We start from the raw sequence: 21,919 nt of genomic DNA on the forward strand, positions 1-21,919 counted from the left end.
ACTCATGACTGACTCGCTCTGGGTACCTCCGGGCTCAAAGTTGGCAGTTTTTCTCTCAGCATGTTCCTCAGCTCTGGCAGCTATCAACACTCACTCTAGAGTAAGGGTTTCTCTCAGCATTCAGCCTCTGAATGAATTGGACATGCATCCATTGAACACTCTAACCTGCGTATCTTCTTCATCATTAAGTTAGTTGAACTTACAGTGTTTGATGATAGTGTTGAGTATTTCCACACATTCATTGATTTTTTCACCAACTCTTTAATGTTCTTGACTGAAAACATATCGTTCATACTCAACATTTTGTACTGGATTAAACTTGAGATTTAACGTATTCATAAACTGATGGTATGTGACTTCATTCTCAGGTCTTGGCATTTTCTTTATGACTTCTTTCACACCAATACCGGCAAGATGTTTTAGATATTTGATAATCTTCCTGTTATCAACTCCTCAAGTGCAATAATAAAATCTTCAAATATCTTGATCTATCTATCATCAATATTTTGCTTTTTGGCAGTGTTGAATGGTGGTGGTGGTTTGAGGCATAGTAACTGTTCATGGAAGTGGCTGACGTCAAGGGTGGAACTCTGTCAAACACTGTTGACTGTCCCTGTGAATCTGCCATTGACCTCCTCAGGTCCCTCACTGTTGGGCAGTCTACCATTTTGAATGTCATCCAGGGTGTAGAGAGGCAGTTGCAACAAACCAATGATTTCCTGGAGGGCATTCATTCTGGTCAGGCAGCCCTTCAGCAAGCTTTTCAGACTCTGGCCTCAGCACTGATGGCAGCCATTGTCCCTGTCTCTAGCCTCCCCCCTCCAACTTCCTCCACCCAGACCCACACCCCTGTACCTCAGCCTATCCCAAGCACACCATCAGACCAGCATGCACACACCTCAACACACAAAGGAAGCTCAGGCAAACATAAGCACCACACATCCCACAGGCACTCACGCAAGCATGACACACATGCAGACACACCAACGTCCACTGCCTCCACTGTGTCCCCTCCTCCTTGTCTCCCTCATCCCTCCCAGTCTCGTCACCACTCACACCTGCCTGCACTACTTTTTCAGCCACTACGTCCATCACCAGCACACAAATCACCACACCCCGCTCACGTGCAGTCACCACCCCCACTGCCATTCGCACATCCCCTGTGTCCTCTCCCAGTGTGTCTGAGAGCCCACCTCCCAAGGTACACAAACTCAGCCACACACCCACCCAACAGCCATCCACCTCACGACAGCCTCCAGCCCATGCACCTTCACCCAAAGTCACCAAACGTACACCTCCTACGACCACTACCTCTTCCTCCACTCCCAAACCCCCTCCATCTACCCGTCCCAGTGTTCCTAAGAAACTTTTCCTGGCCAGCCTTGACCTCTTTCCCTCACCTCCCCCACCCCGTCGGTCTCCTAGGGCCCGACTCTCTAGGTCTCAATCTAGCACCTTAGCCACAACATCTGCGGGACCAGTGGTGCCAGTAGTCACCGGATTATGGAGTGCACCAGGCAGCAGGGCAGGCAGTGTGGCAAGGAGCCACAGCACGGACAGTCCCCAACCTGCCAAGCATCAAAAGTTGGCCAGTGCCCAGCGGGAGAGGGGGAAGACACCAGCCACCAAAGCCGCTCCCAGGGGTACAGGTGGGAGTGTGGAGTCAGATGCAACACTTTCCAAGGTGGGGAAAAAGGAAAACTGGCAAGTCTGGGAAGATCAGCACGGCGGAGAAGACCGCCATCAGCCCCGCTGTCCAGGAGCCGACTGCCAGCAGCTCCACTGCCCAAGACAGGACCGCCAAGGACACCGCCGCCACAAGCACTGCTGCCAAGGACACCGCCGCTACAAGCACCGCTGCCAAAAGCACCGCCGCCACAAGCACCGCTGTCAAGGACACCGCCGCCACAAGCACCGCTGCCAAGGACACCGCCACAACAAGCACCGCAGGCCCATGAGCACCAAAAGCTCTGACGCTACTGAGGCCGCCACGAGCAGGATGAAGCACTCTGGGCACAAGGCCCCCTCCACAAACAGTGGAGAAAGACATCCACTACCTTAGTCCTTGGCAGGATGAAGCACTCTGGGCACAAGGCCCCCTCCAGAACCAGTGGAGAGTTACATCCACTACCTCAGTCCTTGGCAGGATGAAGCACTCTGGGCACAAGGCCCCCTCCAGAACCAGTGGAGAGTTACATCCACTACCTCAGTGCTTGGCAAGATGAAGCACTCTGGGCACAAGGCCCCCTCCAGAATCAGTGGAGAAAGGCATCCACTTGAGAGACTGTGGCTTTGCACTCCCCAGGATGAAGCAGTGGGCAAACCACCCACTGTAGAGACTTGAGAGACTGTGGCTTTGCACTCCCCAGGATGAAGCAGTTGACAAACCACCCACTGTAGAGACTTGAGAGCCTGTGGCTTTTCACTCCCCAGGATTGGACAGTGGGCAAACCACCCACTGTAGAGACTTGATAGACTGTGGCTTTGCACACCCAAGGATTGAACAGTGGGCAAACCACCCACTGTAGAGACTTGAGAGACTGTGGCTTTGCACTCCACAAGATTGAACAGTGGACATGGGGTCCCCTCGTGGATTTGGCGTTGTGCACTCAACCGGCTGAGGTGCCCCCCCTTTCCCTTCCCCCTGAGGTGCCTGTTTTATTTCTATCTGATGCCCCTGCAGTGTTCTCTCCGTCTTGTTCGGGTATCTTGTGTGGGCCTCGCCCATGCATTTGGGGCCCAGTGGTCCACGGACTTTAATGGTGGAATACCTTGGACTAATATTATTGGTGTATATATTTGTAAATAGTGTATGTATATTTTTTGAATACTGAATTTGATTATATTACAATTGTTCACCTCATTTCCTTTTGTCTTTGCATTCTTCCAGGGGGGTTGGGGGGTGTAACTGTAATGTATCATGCTGTATTAGTATGTGTGTTGTCGTGGGTGAGGTTGGGGGTGGGGGTGTTGCGTGTTGCGTGTGTGTGTCACTGTTTTTTCCCTCCCCCTCCCCTGTGTCGTAGGTGCAGTACTCACTGTGGTCTACGCCGCCGGCGTTCATGCTCCTGGTAGAGGAGCAAGAAGATAAAGGCGGGAAAAATGTGGAGCTCTGGTTCCATGGCGTCCTGGTTCCTCGTGGTGTGTGCAGAGGTGAGCGTTTTCCCTTCGAAGTCCTGTTTCCGCCGTGTTTTTGTTCGCAGTCAATCCACCCTGGAAAAGGTGGCGGTGACCGCTGCGCTGTTTGTTTGTACCGCCGTGGCGGTCTGAGTGTTAAAGTGGCTGTCTATGTTGGCGGTTTCCGCCACGGTCGTAATTCAATTTTTTTTACCGCCAGCCTGTTGGCGGTCTTACCGACGCTTTAACACCGACCGCCAGGGTTGTAATGACCACCTATATGTCCTACCTTTTAGTTACACAATTCCCTGCCCTATAGGCTAACTAGGGCTTAACTTAGTGGTATCCTATGTGTAATAAAAAGGAAGTTTAAGGCTTGGCAAAAGGTTTTAAATGCCAAGTTGACATGGCAGTGAAACTGCACATACAAGCTCTCTGGTGGCAGGCCTGAGACATGTTTAAAGGGCTACTTAAGTGGGTGGCATCATCAGTGATGCAGGCCCACTAGCAGCATTTAATTTACAGGCCCTGTGCATATGTAGTGCACTTTACTAGGAACTTTTGAGTAAATGAAATATGCCAAACTGTGGATAAGCCAATGTTACCATGTCTTAGGGAAAGACCACATGCACTTTAGCACTGGTTAGCAGAGGTAAAGTGTACAAAGTCGTAAAGCCAACAAAAGCAAGGCCAGAAAAAATAGAGGGAGGAAGGTAAAAAGTTTTGGGTGACCCTGCGAAAAGGGCCATTTCCAATGGGACAGCTCAGTAAGCGTAACACCAGTGCTTCTTCTCAGGTGTCCCCACACGGTGCTGAGGTTGTGATGCTCAACTTATCAAGACTTAGGTAAGAGTAATAACAATATACTTCTTTTTTTCTTGTTCTGTCAGCCATTGCTATTTGATATCTGATGACTGTCTTTAACTGTGCTTTGTAAACCTGGTTGAATCCGCCTTCAGCATTAACACTCGGTATATTGTATAACTTTATGATGCGTAGCAGTGTGGTACTTTTTTGTATGATCGTGGTCATAGTTTCTTGACCTACGAGGCATTGACTTTTCCGTGAAGCTCTCTTTCCATTCATACACTTCACAAGTGGCTGGAGTTGCGCTTTGACACCACATACACCAGTTATTGACTCTGCACTTCAACAAAGGCACAGGTGGAATGCATGAGAAGTTTGCTTGGACCTCAACACACTCTCCAGGAGAGTACTTTCTTTTTCATGTTACCTATCCCCTATCTTGTTGCCAGTAGTAGCATCTTCCCCATCCTGGTGCCTGCTGAATGACTAGGCCACACATGGAGTTGTAAATCACATGTCTTGATTCCTCTGCATGTACCTGTGAACTCCAACATTCTAAAGCAAGCTTTTGTGCCTTTCATTCTAGTGATTACATCATACACTGATAAGGAGTCCTCTGGGAGCCAGAAAGTTTCTATTTTAAATCATGCAAGACACTACAACAATCACAACAAGCATTTGCAATGCAACAGGTCTTGCGTTTGCTTGAGCTAGAGCAATTAGCATTGTAAACTCCTAACCGGACTTTTCTTACCATATAAATTGAAAATTAAAATAAAACAGTTTCACATAACTAACTGGACTTTTCTTGCCATATAAACTGAAAATTAAAAGTTTCACATAAGCGAGCTGATGGCCACCATCAGTGAAAAGCAGACACACAAACGGAAATAAAAGTTCACTTGTAGTGAAAACGATCGGCAAAGGTGCAATTATTCACGTAACTGGCAAAAGTGCAACTATCTACCTAACCGGCAAAAGTGCAATAAACTAGGTAACAGGGTCGATGTCATGCAAAGCGCTCGACTTATGCCCAGCGAGATCGCTCTGTGAAAAAAGAGAAAAAGTAGTCCAGATTCAGACAGAAAAAGTGGAGCCTCGTAGATTTTCTGTACTTGGTCGCTACGCTCGAAGAGGGGTAAACATCAGACAGGGCATGACTTATGCAGGCCTTTCACTAATGAAAGCAAGCAGATTTTAAAAGGCAAGCTCACAAACTAATGAAAGAGACTGATGTGACATGGGCGTGGTTTGAAGCCCAAAGAGAGATTACAACACGGGACGGAGCGCTTTGCCCTCGCCCTTAAAAAATGGCTAGTATTATTCAAAAATCTTAAGGGTGATTCCTGTTCTATGATGTGATCTAAAGCAAGACTAAGACTGTGATAAAATTTTAAAGGAATCCTGAAAACTAGCAAAGTCACTTACCTGATACCTTGAGCTGCATCAAACTGGACTGCTCCATGTACTTACCCAACAACTGAAAAACAATTATGATAGATTAGCAATAGAAACTATCTTAACTCTGGTTGCTTGTTGGTGAGAGTGTGGCGTTGCGAAGTAAACACACGGAGAACGATAAAGGGCGGGTAGAAGGTTATTGAATATTACACCCCAGCCACAGCACATCTCTGGTACAACTTTCCTCGGTAGGCAAACACTTCTCTTCACAGAAATCAGCTGCTGGAATGTTGGTGGGTGAAAACCATTGTACCTAGGGTCATGGGGGAACAGAGGATGGAAGAAACCATTACAGGAAATACCACAGAGTGTTGTGCTAGTGGACCAGTCCCAAGTAGGAGTGGGATTCACTGAACCCACCAAAACAATGGTTTTCATAATATCAGTAACTAGTTCATGGTTGTGAGGGCCAAAAATCAAATTTCTATTACCTGGATAACTGTCACCGTCACGGTAAAAAATTTGGAAAACATTGAAGGCAGTATTTAGAGATGAATGCATGACTTTATTACTTACCATAATCAAAGTGGTGGTGAAATCAAATTTTGGATACATCCCCTATCAAATATATACATTGATGGCTACAGTTCGTTAATGGCACTTCTTCTGATAAAGTGCACTTTCACAGATCCTGACCGCAATGCCCTGCTCGTGATAATATATACAGGCCAACTTGTGGATAAGCTGCGACTGTGACAGGTACTGCTGTCGTATTTTCGTTATGAAGTTTGTTTCCCAAGATAGTCAGTGAGGAGGGATATATGTTATTTTTAGTGTTGAGCTGATCTGCAAAGTGTGACTGTAACAAAACTGCACATCTTGTAGGAACTAATTAAATACTTTCACAGCGGGCCTCTGTCGCTCGTTGTTTCTGTATTTTGCCATTAATTCTGAGTGTTGACAAGCAAGAGTGCCATTCTTGCCACGAAACGCTTGAATTCCCCGGTTTCTCGGGAAGATATTTATGTAACACGGTGCAAAGTTGCTATCATGAAATACAAAGCTGATGGTAAGCTTGATTCGATGCTCTAGTTAAATGTCTGGGCCGTTCCCTTTTCATCCTTGAAGTATCAATTACTAGTGAAAGGAAATTAAACCTCACCCCAGGACACGTTTCTTTAGTACAGAAACCGGCAATACGCTTTTGATGATGCCCAGAGGGGCACACACTCGGTATAGTATTTGCTTATGGTTCTAGTACTTCAACTCATATTTTTCGAGTGTCAAGGTGGTCCATGATTTTCACGTGCAGGACTCATGATAGTTACGCCTAAGACATTTATAGGGATATTTTTTCCTGGTAATTCATTATACTTTTTTTTCCAGTGAATTCATCATGGTACCGTTGTGACATTTTGTTTTCTAGCACCGAGTCATTTGTACCGCGAAGATTACAGAGATGAAAACATCTTCATTAGTCTTCTTAAATTGCATAATGTCATAAGAATAATGATAATAACTGCAACTTGTTTGTTTTGTAGATGGTTTTGGATGACGTGGCTCCTGTTTTGCTGCTGTCTAGTACTCTACATTACGGCCACATATAGGGTGACCACCTGGCATTGAGGCAAATTCTGGACAGGACTGTAAAAATTCAAGACCAAGGTTCAAAATTCAGGACAAAAATTCAGGACAAAGGGTCAAAATTCAGGACACAAATTCAAAACAAAGACCAGTTTTACAGACACACCCAAGAGAGGCCAGACCCCATTATGTTATCAATGCATTTATCAAAGTCAAAGTAGAGATCTAGGTTATCTCTAAGTGTCAAGTACACAAAGAACCTTCAATATATTTGGGATGTAAATTGCACAAACAACATGTAAACATTTTAAAATGTAATTAGTGTTTCTTTAAGATATGGCACTGTTTTCCTCTTTATATACAACAATTAGACCTCAGATTGAACTGGGAACTAGTTACCTTTCGACAACCAGTGATTAACATCTACCATTCTCCCACTGATTTGCGGGATGGAAATCTTGGCAGAGCATCACGGTCCCTCTGAGCCCAGTTTGCTTTTTGGACTTCTATTCTGCTTTCTGTAGTGGGCCATGTGTCACTAGTGAAGATGGTGTGCTACCCCAATGATAATATTAATTTGCAAACCTTCCCTCCTCGTCCTTTTTTTCCTTATTCAGACATGCCACAAATCTGATTTGGTCACTGGGGAACCGTTGGGTAGCTCTCTCCACTCTAAAGCTACCCGTGAATTAGGCCTTCTGGACTTAAAATGCTATTATTCAGCTGCACAGGTACAATGGGTGGCTCGCTGGCTTTCTGCCCCCACCCCGCATGAGACCTGTAAAGACTTTTAAGTGTGCACTGCTCATTGTTTCCTACTGACCTTTCTACAGGTCACCATCTGGGGTTAGTATGCACAGCTTTCTCTTGCTTTGCTAGTACCTGTACACAAAGAAACCCTGTGTTCCTGCACTACCTAAGCTAAGACTTTCCACTCGCACAGGATGGCTGTGCTCAGAGCAACTCCATCAGTGGCATGCTGCAGGTGTCTTAAAATTCAAGGATTTGTTTCTGGACAGCGAGTTACTAAATTTCCAAACCCTTGTGGCAGACTACTTTCTTCATCCCAGTCAACTCCTTACATACAACCACCTTAAACAATCATTAAATGCCCTATTTCATGTCTCCCACCTAGCATTAACCCCTTTATTGCGGGCGTCGGCCGCTGGCCGACGCCTGCACTACCTCCCAGTGGGCGACACCAGAGAGGGGGTTCGAAAATCCTCAGGTGGAATGTTTCTTTTTTTTTTTTAGCCCTGGTAGACACAGAAGAGCTTCCGTGTCTCCCCCCGCCCCCCACCCACCTCTTTGTGACGTCACAGTGTTGTTTTCCCTTTCGGACCAGGAAGCGGCCGTAGGGCCGCTTCCTGCTCCGATGGGGAAAACGGCCCCAAACTGCCTTCCCCGCGTTCAGGAAGGCCTTGAATGAAAGGGGAGACTCTCCCCTTTCATACGAGGCCTTCCTGAACGCATTTCCTGGCCCTTGATCGCAGCACAGCTGTGATCGAGGGCCAGGAAACACCACTAGACACCAGGGATTTCACTTGGAGGGTCAGCCCCCCTAGGAAAATGCACCCCCCCCCGGACCATATTTTTAAATTTAAATGTTGGGGCCACCCCTAAGGGCTAATAAAAAAAAAAAAGAAATTGACAGGGGGTCGCCTGTAGGCAGGGCGACCCCCTGTGGGGCCATATTTTTAAATTTCAATGTTGGGGCACCCTGGGGGGGTGTGATCGCGCGCGATCGCGCCACCCCCAGGGGCAATTTTTTTTATTTTTAAAATAACAAAATTGACAGTGGGTCGCCTGTAGGCAGGGCGACCCCCTGTGGGGGCAATTTTTTTTTTAGTAGTTGTAGGGTTTCCCTGGGGGCATTTTGGCCCCCAAGGAAACCCTACAACCACCCAAAAAAAATACAGATCTATATATATATATATATATATATATATATATATATATATATAAATATATATATATATATTTATATATAGATGTAGGTAGATATGTCTATCTACACAGATATATCTATAGATATATCCATGTAGATATATATATATATATATATATATATATATGTATATATATATATATATATATATATATATATATATATATATATATATGTATATATATGTATATATATCACTTTTGTCAGTGCATGTGTGGTTTCCCTGGGGGCTGCAATCGGCCCCCAGGAAAACCAGACCCACATATAAAAGTGATCTATATATATATATATATATATATATATATATATATATATATATCATATATATGTATATATATATATATATATTTGCCACCAGTTGTCTTGCAGTTGCAGCTTGCGTCTTCAACGCAGTGCACATACTTCAACTGATGCATTTCAACTGTAGCTTTTAGGCAGCAATAAAGAAGTCAAGTAAGTCTTGTGATTATGTTTCTGCTACAAAAGGATCCGACTTTTGTCTAGTGGCAGTTTTAGTGCCATAAAGAAGCGCAGAAGGTTTATATGACTACTGCAAAGAGAAAATCTGTATTTTATGTAATAGCTGAGTACATTAGTAAAGTCAGCCACTACCTGCGCTATAATACAAATTAAATGTATGTGCGGGTGGGGGGGTGGCTATGGAGAAATGAATTGCACGTTTGCTGGGTGGTAATGAGGGAATCCAAGGAGGAGGACATGGGAGTGGGAGCACCAATAATGATTGTTGGACTGGGCGCAGGAGGTGCTAAAGACTATGACGAATGGTATGTGACAAGGTGTTTGAGTGTCTTGAAAGAACGTGCTGATTGAGGGAAGATGCGCTGGTAAGGTACTGTTGCACGTATCACACACACACACCAGCAATTTTGTGACTGTCTATGTAGGCTAGTGTTTTAGAGCAGCAGTTTAGCCAATAGCAGAGATGGCATCTTGATGGATGACTGCTGCTGACGTCACTCTGGTTATAGAGGACAGCTCTGACATAGGATCAGAGACTGAGACAGCAGAAACTGAGACAGCATCTGAGGGATAGGACAATGACGCAGACTCTGGGAGTGATTCGTCAGTTGGAGGAGTCTCATTGGATAACTCCTTCCAGTAAATTGTGAGGGAGGTGATGAGGGCAGTCCTGTTGTTCCTTCTCAAGCACAGTCTGAGCAACAGGGCAATAGTGGGTTAGCCCAACCCAGAGAGCAGGTGAATGCGGGGGCAAGCACAGAGAGGGTGCTCTCTTGGGAGTTCCCCAATTTAGTTCAGCCCCGAATTCCACTGCCCAAATTGTATTGTGGAGACATCAAAATTATCTATCACAAAACAAACTGGTTTTGTAAGGCAGGTACTTGTGTTTTTTGGTCCTGGGTTCGGCGGCTATATAAGGAAACATACTAAATCCAAACATTTCTGGAAACTAGACATCTGGGGGAGTCCACAGAGTTGTGACTTGTGTGGATTCCCCAAAGTTTTCTTACCCAGAATACCCTGCAAAGCTGAAACGTTGAATAAAAACTCTATTTTTCTTGCATTTCTGTCACACAAACTACAGGAATATGCTGCGATCCACAAAATTCCTACCACCCACTGATTCCTCACCTGTCCTGATAAAAACACTACCCCACTTGAGTGCCTATACCTAGTGCCTGCGTAAGGAATGGATCACCCCAAGGTCAACAGTTGCCTCATGTAAGTACCAACATTGACCGTTGTGTAATCTATTCCTGTCGCGGGCACTAGGCCTACCCACACAAGTGAGGTACCATTTTTGTCGGGAGACTAGGGGGAACGCTGGGTGGAAGGAAATTTGTGCCTCCTCTCAAATTCCAGAACTTTCTGTCACTGAAATGTGAGAAAAAAGTGTTTTGTTGGCCACATTTTGAGGTTTGCAAAGGATTCTGGGTAACAGAACCTGATCAGAGCCCCACAAGTCACCCCATCTTTGATTCCCCTAGGTGTCTAGTTTTCAAAACTGTGCAGGTTTGCTAGGTTTATCCAGGTGCCAGGTGAGCTAGAGGCCAAAATCCACAGCTAGGCACTTTGCAAATAACAGCTATGTTTTCTTTGTGAAAATGTGACATGTCCACGCTGTGTTTTGGGGCATTTCCTGTAGCGGCACTAGGCCTACCCACACAAGTGAGGTATGATTGTTAACGGGAGGCTTGCAGGAACGCTGGGTAGAAGGAAATTTGTGGCTCCTCTCAGATTCCTGAACTTTCTGTCACCAAAATGTGAGGAAAAAGTGTTTTTTGGCCACATTGTGAGGTTTGCAAAGGATTCTGGGTAACAGAACCTGATCAGAGCCCCACAAATCAGCCCATCCTGGATTCCCCTACGTGTCTAGTTTTACAAAATGTGCAGGTTTGGTAAGTTTCCCCAGGTGCCGCCTGAGCTAGAGGCCAAAATCCACACCTGGGCCCTTTGCAAAAAAAACATTAGATTTCAATGTGAAAATGTGAGTGTCCATATTGCCTTTCCTGTCGTGAGCATTAGGCCTACCCATGCAAGTGAGGTACCATTTGTATCGGGAGACTTGGGGGAACACAGAATAGCACAACAAGTGTTATTGCCCCTTGTCTTTCTTTACATTTTTTCCTTCCAAATGTAAGACAGTGTGTAAAAAAGACGTCTATTTAAGAAATGGCCTGTAATTCACATGCTAGTATGGGCCCCCTTGGAATTCAGAGATGGGCAAATATCCACTGCTGCTCAATACCTTATCTTATGCCCATTTTGGAAATATAAAGGTTTTCTTGATACCTATTTTTCACTCTTTATATTTCAGCAAATGAATTGCTGCATACCCGGTATAGATTGAAAGCCCATTGCAAGGTGCAGCTCATTTATTGGCTCTGGGTACCTAGGGATCTTGATGAACCTACAAGCCCTATATATCCCTGCTACCAGGAGAGTCCAGCACACGTAACGGTATATTGCTTTAAAAAATCTGACATTGCAGGAAAAAGTTACAGAGTAAAACGCTGAGAAAAATGGCTGTTTTTTAGCTCAATTTCAATATTTTGTTTTTTCAGGTGTTATTTTCTGTAGGAAAACCTTGTAGGGTCTACACAAATGACCCCTTGCTGAATTCAGAATTTTGTCTACTTTGCAGAAACACTTAGCTTTCCGGGATCCAGTGTTGGTTTCAAACCCATTCCTGTCACTAACTGGAAGGAGGTTGAAAGCAGCAAAAATAGTAAAAATGAAGTATGTCCCAGTAAAATGCCAAAATTGTGTTGAAAAATGTGGTTTTCTGATTCAACTCTGCCTGTTCCTGAAAGCTGGTGATTTTAGCAACGCAAACCATTTGTTGATGCCATTTTCAGGGTAAAAACCACAAGCCTTCTTCGGCAGCCCTTTTTTCCCATTTTTTTGGAAAAAAAAAACAATTTTAGGTGTATTTTGGCTAATTTCTTGGTCTCCTTCAGGGGAACCCAGAAACTCTGGGTACCTTTAGAATCTCTAGGATGTTGGAAAAAAAGGACGCAAATTTGGCATGGATAGCATATGGGACAAAAAGTTATGAAGGCCTAAGCGCGAACTACACCAAATAGCCAAAAAAGGGCTCAGCACGGGGGGGGGAAGGCCCAGCAGCTAAGAGGTTAACCCTACATGAGGTGTGCCAGAAGCTCTACACCATAGGGACTGGTGGCAACTGATCGAATGGGTGTAGAGACCTTTCCTGCAACATTGAGACCACTCCAGGTCTTCTTGTCATACTACCTGGGTGATTGATGTGGCCAAACATCTGCAAAATACGGACTAGACTAAAATACTGGATTTTCCGCACAAATTATCCTGCAGCTGTCACTTTAAGTACATTCATAGAGCTTCCTTGGGAATGCAGTCTGCCCTTTGCTTCCCATTGGCTTTGTGGTTTGTAACTCCCATTTTGTTGCTTTCAATTTGCTGGCTTTATTTGTTTTAGGCTATGCAGCTTGAGTTTCTCCCTTCCCTTGCCCAAACCTTATTTACAGTATCTTTCCAAGTGCTCCCTTTCTGTAAACAGACCTGTAAATCTTGTTCTTATCTCATGACATTTGCTGTGCATTTAAAGAACAAGGTAAATGTCAGGCTCTGTCTTCGGTGGGAACTTAGGGCCAGATGTAGCAAAAATAGAAATTGCGACTCGCATTTTGCGAGTTGATGCGACTCGCAAAATGCGAGTCGCAAATTGGAATGTCAGAAAAAAAAGCGATCCGATTTTGCGACTCGCAGCCGGACTCGCAACGCTGTGTGTGAGTCCGCAGTTTGCGAGGTCGCTGTTTGCGAGTGTGCAAAAAACGAACTTGCAAGTATCTTTCCAAGTGCTCCCTTTCTGTAAACAGACCTGTAAATCTTGTTCTTATCTCATGACATTTGCTGTGCATTCAAAGAACAAGGTAAATGTCAGGCTCTGTCTTCGGTGGGAACTTAGGGCCAGATGTAGCAAAAATAAAAATTGCGAGTCGCAAAATGCGAGTCGCAAATTGGAATGTCAGAAAAAAAAGCGATCCGATTTTGCGACTCGCAGCCGGACTCGCAACGCTGTGTGCGAGTCCGCAGTTTGCGAGTGTGCAAAAAACGAACTCGCAATTAGCGAGTGGGTGTCGCAAATTGCGAATACCTTCAAAATTGCTTGCAGGTGCAGCAGAACACTCCAGAAAGCATACCAGAACACTCTGGAAACACTTCCTGGCACATGATGATGACATCACAGCCAGGAAGTTAACAAATACACCTGGGAGGAGGCAGGACCACACCCTTTTATAACTGCCAGTCTTCACACTGAACAAGCAGCAGCAGCCATGGAGGGAACCCCACGAAAAAGAAAAATCAAATTTTCTGAGAGGGAGCTGGAGGTGCTGACTGAGGAATGCTGTCAGCACCATGATGAGCTCTTTGGGAGAGCAGCCCTCACTGTTCCTGAGGCAACCAAAAAGAAACTCTGGCAGGACATGTAAGAAAAAATTAATTCCCTGGGTGTGAGCCACAGGACAATTGAGGACATAAAGAAGAGGTGGTATGACCTCCGCTCCCGGACCAAGGAGAGGGTGGCAGAAAGGCTCCGGGAGATGAGAGGCACTGGAGGGGGACCATCATCTGTGCCACCACCCACACCCCTGGAAGAAAGGGTTGAGGAAACATTTGAGCAGGAGGCAGTGTGTGGATTTGGGGACCTGGACACCTCAGAGCCCAGCACATCAACCGGTGAGTACCATGTGATAAGCCTGTACCCCTATCAATGTCATACCCCACCCACCATGTACACAGGTGCATGCACAACCAAATTAGCTCCATTTCAGGGTAGAAAAAGCCAGAATGATGCATTATGGGAAATGTAGTCAAAGATGCAGTTCAAAAGCAAATGTTTATTAGGAATTGTGCAATAGATACTAGACACTGACAGTGTGTTCCCCATGTCCCACAGGTCTCCAGCAAGACACCCCAACACCCCAACCACCCAGGCCCAGGAGGACACCCCAGGACCCGCCAGCACCCCCACCTGCACAGTCAGCAGCATTCCTGCAGTGGTAACGCCTGCTGCAACAATCACGCCAGGAGCTGCCCCAGCAACAGGCAGGGAGGATACAGGTGTGAGCACAGGGCAGCCACCGCTGCGCAGGCGGCACAGGGCAAGACCATCTGGATCCGGGATACTTCCTCCAACCAGTAGTGAGGCACATCTGCTGCGGGGTCAGCGCCTGCAGAACAGAACATTGGGCAGGATTAGTGGTGTGCTGCACCGCTTTGTTAGACACAACCATGCAAGCATGCAGCACCTCAACAGACGCATGGACCAGATGTGCCAGAACACTGGGGACATTTTCCTTGCCATCAGGGAACTGGCGGCCGGACTGCTGGGCCAGGCAGAGGCTGGGCGGCGCAGAGATCGCCAGATAATGCTAAGACTGGACAGGATGGCCACATCGATCGGCAGGCTAGCCATCAATACAACAGGCCTGTCGAGGAGGACAGTTGGCCTGCAAATAGAGATGGGCCATTTTGCTGGGGATGTTGCCAGGGGCCTGGGACGTCTCACCCACATAGTTGAACTTATGGAGACACGGGAGATGTCGAGGGCCACCGGGGAAACACCCCAAGACAGTGAGGAGGGCTCAACAGTGAGCAGTGTCTCTGCCACTGACAGTAGGGTGCTGAGGAGTGGTAGGCACAGCACTATGGACGCAGCAGGGACCAGCCAGGCTGGCAGGAGGGGCAGGAGATCATAGATAACAGCCAGGACAGATTAATGTGGCACATGGCGTTAATGTGCCACATGACTGGTTGGCATTTTCCTGCCCATGGTCAATTTCTACTTGTATATAGTTTCTTCATGACATTAATAAAACAGTTATTTTTGTTCCACTTAACAAATTGAGTTTTTGGTTAATAGGTGAGTATGGTCGGAGTTGACACGTACTGTCCAAAATATTGCGTTGCAATGTGGTCCCGTCTCAGTCTGCCTTGATTAGCTAGACTCCTATCCCCATGATGGCGATGTGGTTGTTCTTGCTCTTCATCATCAGGATCTGGGTCTGCAGGGGTGAGAGGTAGCCCACGTCGGGTGGCTATGTTGTGGAGGATGGCGCATGCGACCACAATTTTGAAAGCGGTAATGGGGGTGTATTGGAGGGCGCCTCCACTGCGGTGGAGGCATCTGAATCTTGCCTTCAGCAGTCCGAAGGTGCGCTCGATCAGGTTCCTGGTCCTCTTATGCGCACTGTTGTATTGCCTCTCTGATTCAGTTCTGGGTGTTAAAAACGGAGTCATGATCCAAGGCCTGAGAGCATATGCACTGTCACCTGTTGGGCACAAAAGTACACTGTTAGGAAGTCCAGATAGTCGTGTACAGTGACCTGTGTGTATGTCTGCAAGTGTCTGTGGCTCTACCTAGGAGGTAACCGTCTCCAAATTCCCCACGTTCCAGGCGTTGATGTATCCCACTATGCCTAAAAATGTATGAGTCATGGGTACTGCCAGGAAACTTAGCTACGATGTCCGTGATGACATAATGGGCATCACAAACAACCTGTATGTTGAGTGAGTGGGTACACTTCCTGTTGCGGAAAATGTGTTCCAGATTAGCAGGGGGGCATATTTGAATGTGTGTCCCATCTACACACCCTATGACATGAGGAAAGTGGGCAATACGGTAAAAGTCCAGCTTGGTGCTGTTAATTTCTGCCTCATTCCTTGGTAAGTATATGAAGTGAGACATGTGCGTGACTAAGGCATCTAGGAATGCCCTGAGGAACCTTGACACTGCACTTTGGGATACCCCACCTGCCACGGCAATGACCCCCTGATAGCTCCCTGAGGCCAAGAGGTGCAGTGCGCATAGTACTTGCACATGCGTAGGGATGGCGCAGCCACGCAGAGTCTTGTGTTCTAGCTGTGGTTTCAGTAAATCTATTAATTCTAGAATGGCTGCGCTGCTAAGGCGGTATTTGTCATAGATCTCCTCTTCAGTTTGCTGAAAAAGAGTCTGCCTGGTTCTATATATCGTCTCCTGTCTGTGGCCCCTCCTCCTCCTCTGCTGGGCTGCGTAGACTCTCCTCCTCACTGCTATCAGGTATATCTCCGCCATCTTGAGCAACCCAGATGCCTTCTGGGTCCCCTTTTATACTTTGGTAATGGTTACCACCTGCTCTGAGTTAGTGGTAAATGGGACATGCAAACTGGGCTTTTTGCGACTAGTCGCAATTTGCGAGTTGCAATTGCATATGGGTTGCGACTCGCAAATTGCGACTTGCAATTTGCGGGTCGCAAAATGGGGTCGCACCGGATGCGACTCGCAAACGGGTCCCATCGCTTTTTGCGAGTCGGAAATGGGCTTTTTGCATCCCATTTCCGATTTTGCACTGTCGCAAATTGCGATTCGGCCCGTTTGCGAGTAGCAATCGTTTGCTACATCTGGCCCTTAGTGTTTATTTTCTTTCTCTGACTTCAAAGTGAGTGGGTTTATGCAACAATCTTGCTGGATACTAGGGTTAGGAAAGAGGTGTTTTTCTATCACATTTCAACATTTAAATAAACTTCAGAATCTATCAGAATCAGGAGTACAAATGAAGCCCATTTTTTAAAATTCTGAACTGTGCTGTAAACAAATAGCTTTATGTGATTAAATCAAATCATTGCATTAGGTGATGCAGTTTCCACACATCATCGGCTGTGCAGTGTATGGTTTTATTTGAAAAACTGCATACCTATGCAATGTAAAGGTCATTTCAATCAAAAATGTGTTGTCTGTAATGGCAGTGTGTTACCACACTATGCATACTCCACTCCACTCTGCTCTGCACCACTCCACATCACTGCACCCTATTGTGCATCACTCCAATTTACACCAATCCATCCAACTGCACTGTAGGAAATTTCACTCTTCTCCACTCTGAACCACTCCACTCTATGCCACTGCACTTTATGTCTCTGTAAACCACTGCACTCTGTGCCTCTGCACGCTATAACACTCCAGTCTAGGCAACACCAATCTAGTCCACACTTCTCCACTCTTTGCCACTCTGCAACACTGCACTGTACACCACTGCACTCTATGCTAGTACACTCAACTCTATGCCCCTGCAAAATACATAAATACACTGCCAGTCACTCAAATCTACTCTATACCACAAACTTCTACACCACTTTACCCTATTTCATCACATTCTATGCACTCAATGCAACTCCACTCTACCCCACACCTCTTCACACTATGCCACTTCAATCTACTGTGAAACAATCTACTTACGCCACTGCACTCTGCGCCACTGCATTCCATGCCATCACACTCTACCCTACACCTCTCTACTCTATGCCACTACACTGTACTCTGAAACAATCTATTCTATGCCACTGCACTGTACACCACTCTGCCCCACTGTACTCTAAGCCACTGCACTCTAATTCAATGCACTCTACTCCAATGCACTCTAAATAAGTGCACTTTACACCACAGCACTCTGACACTCTACTCTGCAACTCTGTACTGGCGGCCACTGTACTCTACACCACTCTACTCTGTAATACTGCATTCTGCACCAATACACTCTATTACACTGCACTCTATACCACTCTAATCTGTACGTCACTGCACTTTACAGTACTATACTCTGCTCTGCACTGTGTCACGCTACACTACTCCACTCTGCGCCACTCTATGCCACTGCACTCACTGTAACTTGAGTGTACTCTACACTACTGCACTCTCTGCCACTCTATTCTATGCCACTCTACTCCACTGCACTCTATGCCACTCTGCTTTGCCCTATGCCACTCTATGCCAATGCACTCTAAACAAATGCACTGTATGCCACTGGCCTTTACTCTACTCCACCGTACTCTACGACAGTGCTCTCTATGCCACTCTGTACCACTGCACTGACACTCCACTCTGCAACATTGCACTCTCTGCCACTGTACTCTACACCACTGTACTCTGTACTACTACATTCTATGCCACTGCACTCTTTGCCACTGCACTATACAGCACTATACCTTACTCTGCACTGCACCACTCTACACTACTCGACTCTGCACCAGTCTATGCCACTCCACTCTATGCCACGCGAGTCTGCTCTGCACTCTATGCCATTGTACCACTCTGCACTACTGCACTCTCTGCCACTCTATTGTATGCCACTCTACTCCACTGCACTCTATGCCACTCTACTCTGCCCCATGCCACTCAATTGCCACTGTACTCTACACCAATGCACTCGAAACTGCATTGTACACCACTGCCCTCTACTCTGCACCACTGTATTCTACGCCACTGCTCCTATGCCATTCTACTACACTCTACACCACTATGCCTCTAACTTTTAGTCATGCTGAACAGCAGCCACTCTGGTGTATAACATGGCTAAAACACATTGGCAAAGCCAATAACTCCTGGGTAGATGAAACCTATTGGCTTTGCCAATGTTTGTTAGTAGTATGAGATACAGAAGTCACTGAAAGGACTGTGAATGTCTGACTCCCTATTTTAAACATGCATTACACACACATAATATAGGCTTCTACAAAAAACGCAAATACATTTTGGTTAAATAAACAAAACGTCCTTCTAAAGTACACATTCAAATAATATACAGTTTATACCTAGTAGTATATTTTTTATAACAGTCCAATAAAACCACACACTCCACAATTCACCTTGAAACACACTACAGTACCTCTCTAAAAAAAAAAAATATTTTTATCATCAGAAGGCTTCAAGTAAAGTCAATGCAGTTTTCCAAGTTCCTTTACATTTGTTGATTTACCAGTTGCCCACATTTACATTTCTTTATGGAAGGAGACACCCTGGCAAGAAGGCCTTTTCTTATTTGTCTGCCCCTCCTTCCCTGAGACTCCCTGCCCTTCAATGCAGCTGGGGAAACTGATTTGTCCTAATTACATTTTGTCCTTTAGGTGAAAGGCTAATATTAGGGACATATGCTGTCTGTTGAGCCTTTCATTGCGGACAACAGACGCAGGGCGAAATTACGGGCAGTCTGTGAAAATTACGGATGGGTGGTCACCACAGCCACATACCATTATTCAGCTCAATGGGCTGTGTTTGACCTGCAGCAGGTGTATTAACCCACTGACCAGTCCTGCAACTGCGGAAAGCGCGTGATAGGTTGCAGATAATAAGGTCATTCCAGGTCAGCACAATTTCACTCAGTGCACTGTTAGGACCAAGTGTTAGCTGAATCAGCAACATTGCTCCTATCTACCCCCTATAATTCAAGGCAATGAAATATTCATATGCATTAACCCAACAGATGCAGACTTTTTAATGGATCTGTCAAATACACATTCCCGTCTTAACACTATATGCAACTAGAAATATATATTTCCTCAAATACATAAACGATGCCTCCATGGTCCTGCAGCACATTGTAAGACTTCAAAAATGTTAACTCCACAGGCACAGGCATGGAGTCAGTTTTCATGTCATCTTGAATCATGCCATGGGCATATGCCGCAACACTGTCAGGTGCAAGAACCAGTACTTTCTTTTGAACTCGAATGTGCTCTATTTTGGTTGATGTATGAGCAAAGAAAGTAGAGAAATCTACCTTTCTGTTCCAATACTTACCCGCCATCTGATTATGAAACCAGTCAGTTCCCCCACATTCCTTAATAATGGTTTCTGTATTGGTGGAGCAGGGATGGAAGCACTTCACATCATTTCACCAAAACACCAGAAGAGGAAGTGATCTGACACAACTTTTGACCTGAACAATATCACAGGAAGTGACATCATATGACCACTGATGTCTTCTCAGGAAGTAAATTTACTTGACCTTTGACCCTAGCGATATCGCTAGAAGTACAACTATAAAGTTAAACACTCTGGGGCATATTTACAAGCCCCTAGTGCCACCTTGTGGTGCTATAGCATCCTTTTTAGGTTGGAGCCTGAATCGCATGCGCTCGCGCATGCGTATCGCTAGCGAGACGCTTTAGGTATTAGAAAAGGGCTCGGAGCCCCATCTACGTCACGTCAGTGTCTTTCATTGGCAAGTTGGCTTCCCTGTTAGAATCCGCTTCTTTTGATCAGTGAAAGGCACGCATACGTCATGCCTTTTCCGTGGTAAGCACTCCTCAAGCGCAGTGACCAAGTACGGAAAACATGCAAGGCTCCCTGGGGTTGTGAACTACTTTTTCTCTGTTTTTGGAGCGCGATCTCGCTGGGCAGAAGTCGAGCGCTTTGTTAATTACACTTTTGCCGCTTACGTTCATAATCGCAGTTTGTGTGAACTCTACAGCGCAATCGCGCTGTCTTTTTCTTTTTTCTTTTCTTGTTTACCATGTGATTGTGTTTGCTTTCACAAAACCCGTGGAAATGCTCATTACTGGCTCCACTTGCGACTGAAAGTGGGAGCTGCCCTGAAGACGGATTACCGGTCTGCATGAACAGGGCCAGAGTTCGCGTTAGTGACAAGTGGCGTGACAGTCCTTTGAACACTACGAAACACATCAAATGGTGTATTTTTCCTTCAGTGCTATTCATACTTCTACAGCTGTGTAATCGCTTCACTTTTCATGAAATCATCATTTTAGTTGGCCTGTCCGTGACCACTGTTTCCAGACCCCTCAGCCATGCAATCGGCACCTCCTCCATCTGGTCTCCCCAACAGGGAGAGGGGTCGAGATGGGACAGATGACCGAGAGGGGCACGGAGGGAACACGCCGAGAAAGGGGAGGTGAGCATTGTTCTCACACGGTCGAACTCCATTGCACTGTACTCTGCAGAGAGGCCAAAAAGTGGTTGAGCATAGAGTCTGGATTCATTAATGATCCAGTGGCAGACACTTTTAGAAACTATCAATGTATTCAGCCTTAAACTACAGAACTTATCGCGAATGTTACCATTTATTTCATACTTATGCTAATTTGCAATTGAGTCCCATAAACCAGCAAGGGAAAGGGTAATTCAGAGTGGTATATACCATATCACCTCATCCCAGATACCTCAGAGCAACTTTTGACTGGGATCTAGGGGCATCCATCAGGGGGACAAAGAGGGCGTTCACTTTGGGAGCTCGCTCAGCATGGAGAATGCTTAAATCGTGAACTCCCACTTTCTCTTCACCTCTTTGGTTCTCAATTGAGTTCTGCCCTTACACTATCAACTTTATTAATTTAATCTGTCTTTCCATTTCCTGCCCCTCGCTTTCCTACATCTTGCCATTCAGAGATCTCTCTAGGGATCCCTTTTGGTTTTCTGACCTGCTTACCTTTCCTAATCTACCTTTGACCTTGGCTCATGGTACACAAGGACATATTAGTAGACACTTGCATACTGTAGCTAAAGATCAAAGGTAGATAAGATAACCATTCCCAGCACTTTATTTCGGAATGTTGTAGAAATCGCCCTAAACAAATTAGTCGAAATATGCAATACAGGTAAATGTATTAACAATGTTGTGGTAATAGATCGTAAGATATGTGAAGGAGAAGGCAAATGAGATGTGGAGAGGAAAATAGTGATCTGTTAAAATGTAGAAAAAGGACGTATTCCATCAGTCTGAGGCAATGACTTGTAAGCAAGGAGTGTATTATATTGCCAAACAT

This window comes from Pleurodeles waltl, chromosome 7, assembly GCF_031143425.1.
Source record: "Pleurodeles waltl isolate 20211129_DDA chromosome 7, aPleWal1.hap1.20221129, whole genome shotgun sequence".
Classification (NCBI taxonomy): Eukaryota; Metazoa; Chordata; class Amphibia; order Caudata; family Salamandridae; genus Pleurodeles; species Pleurodeles waltl.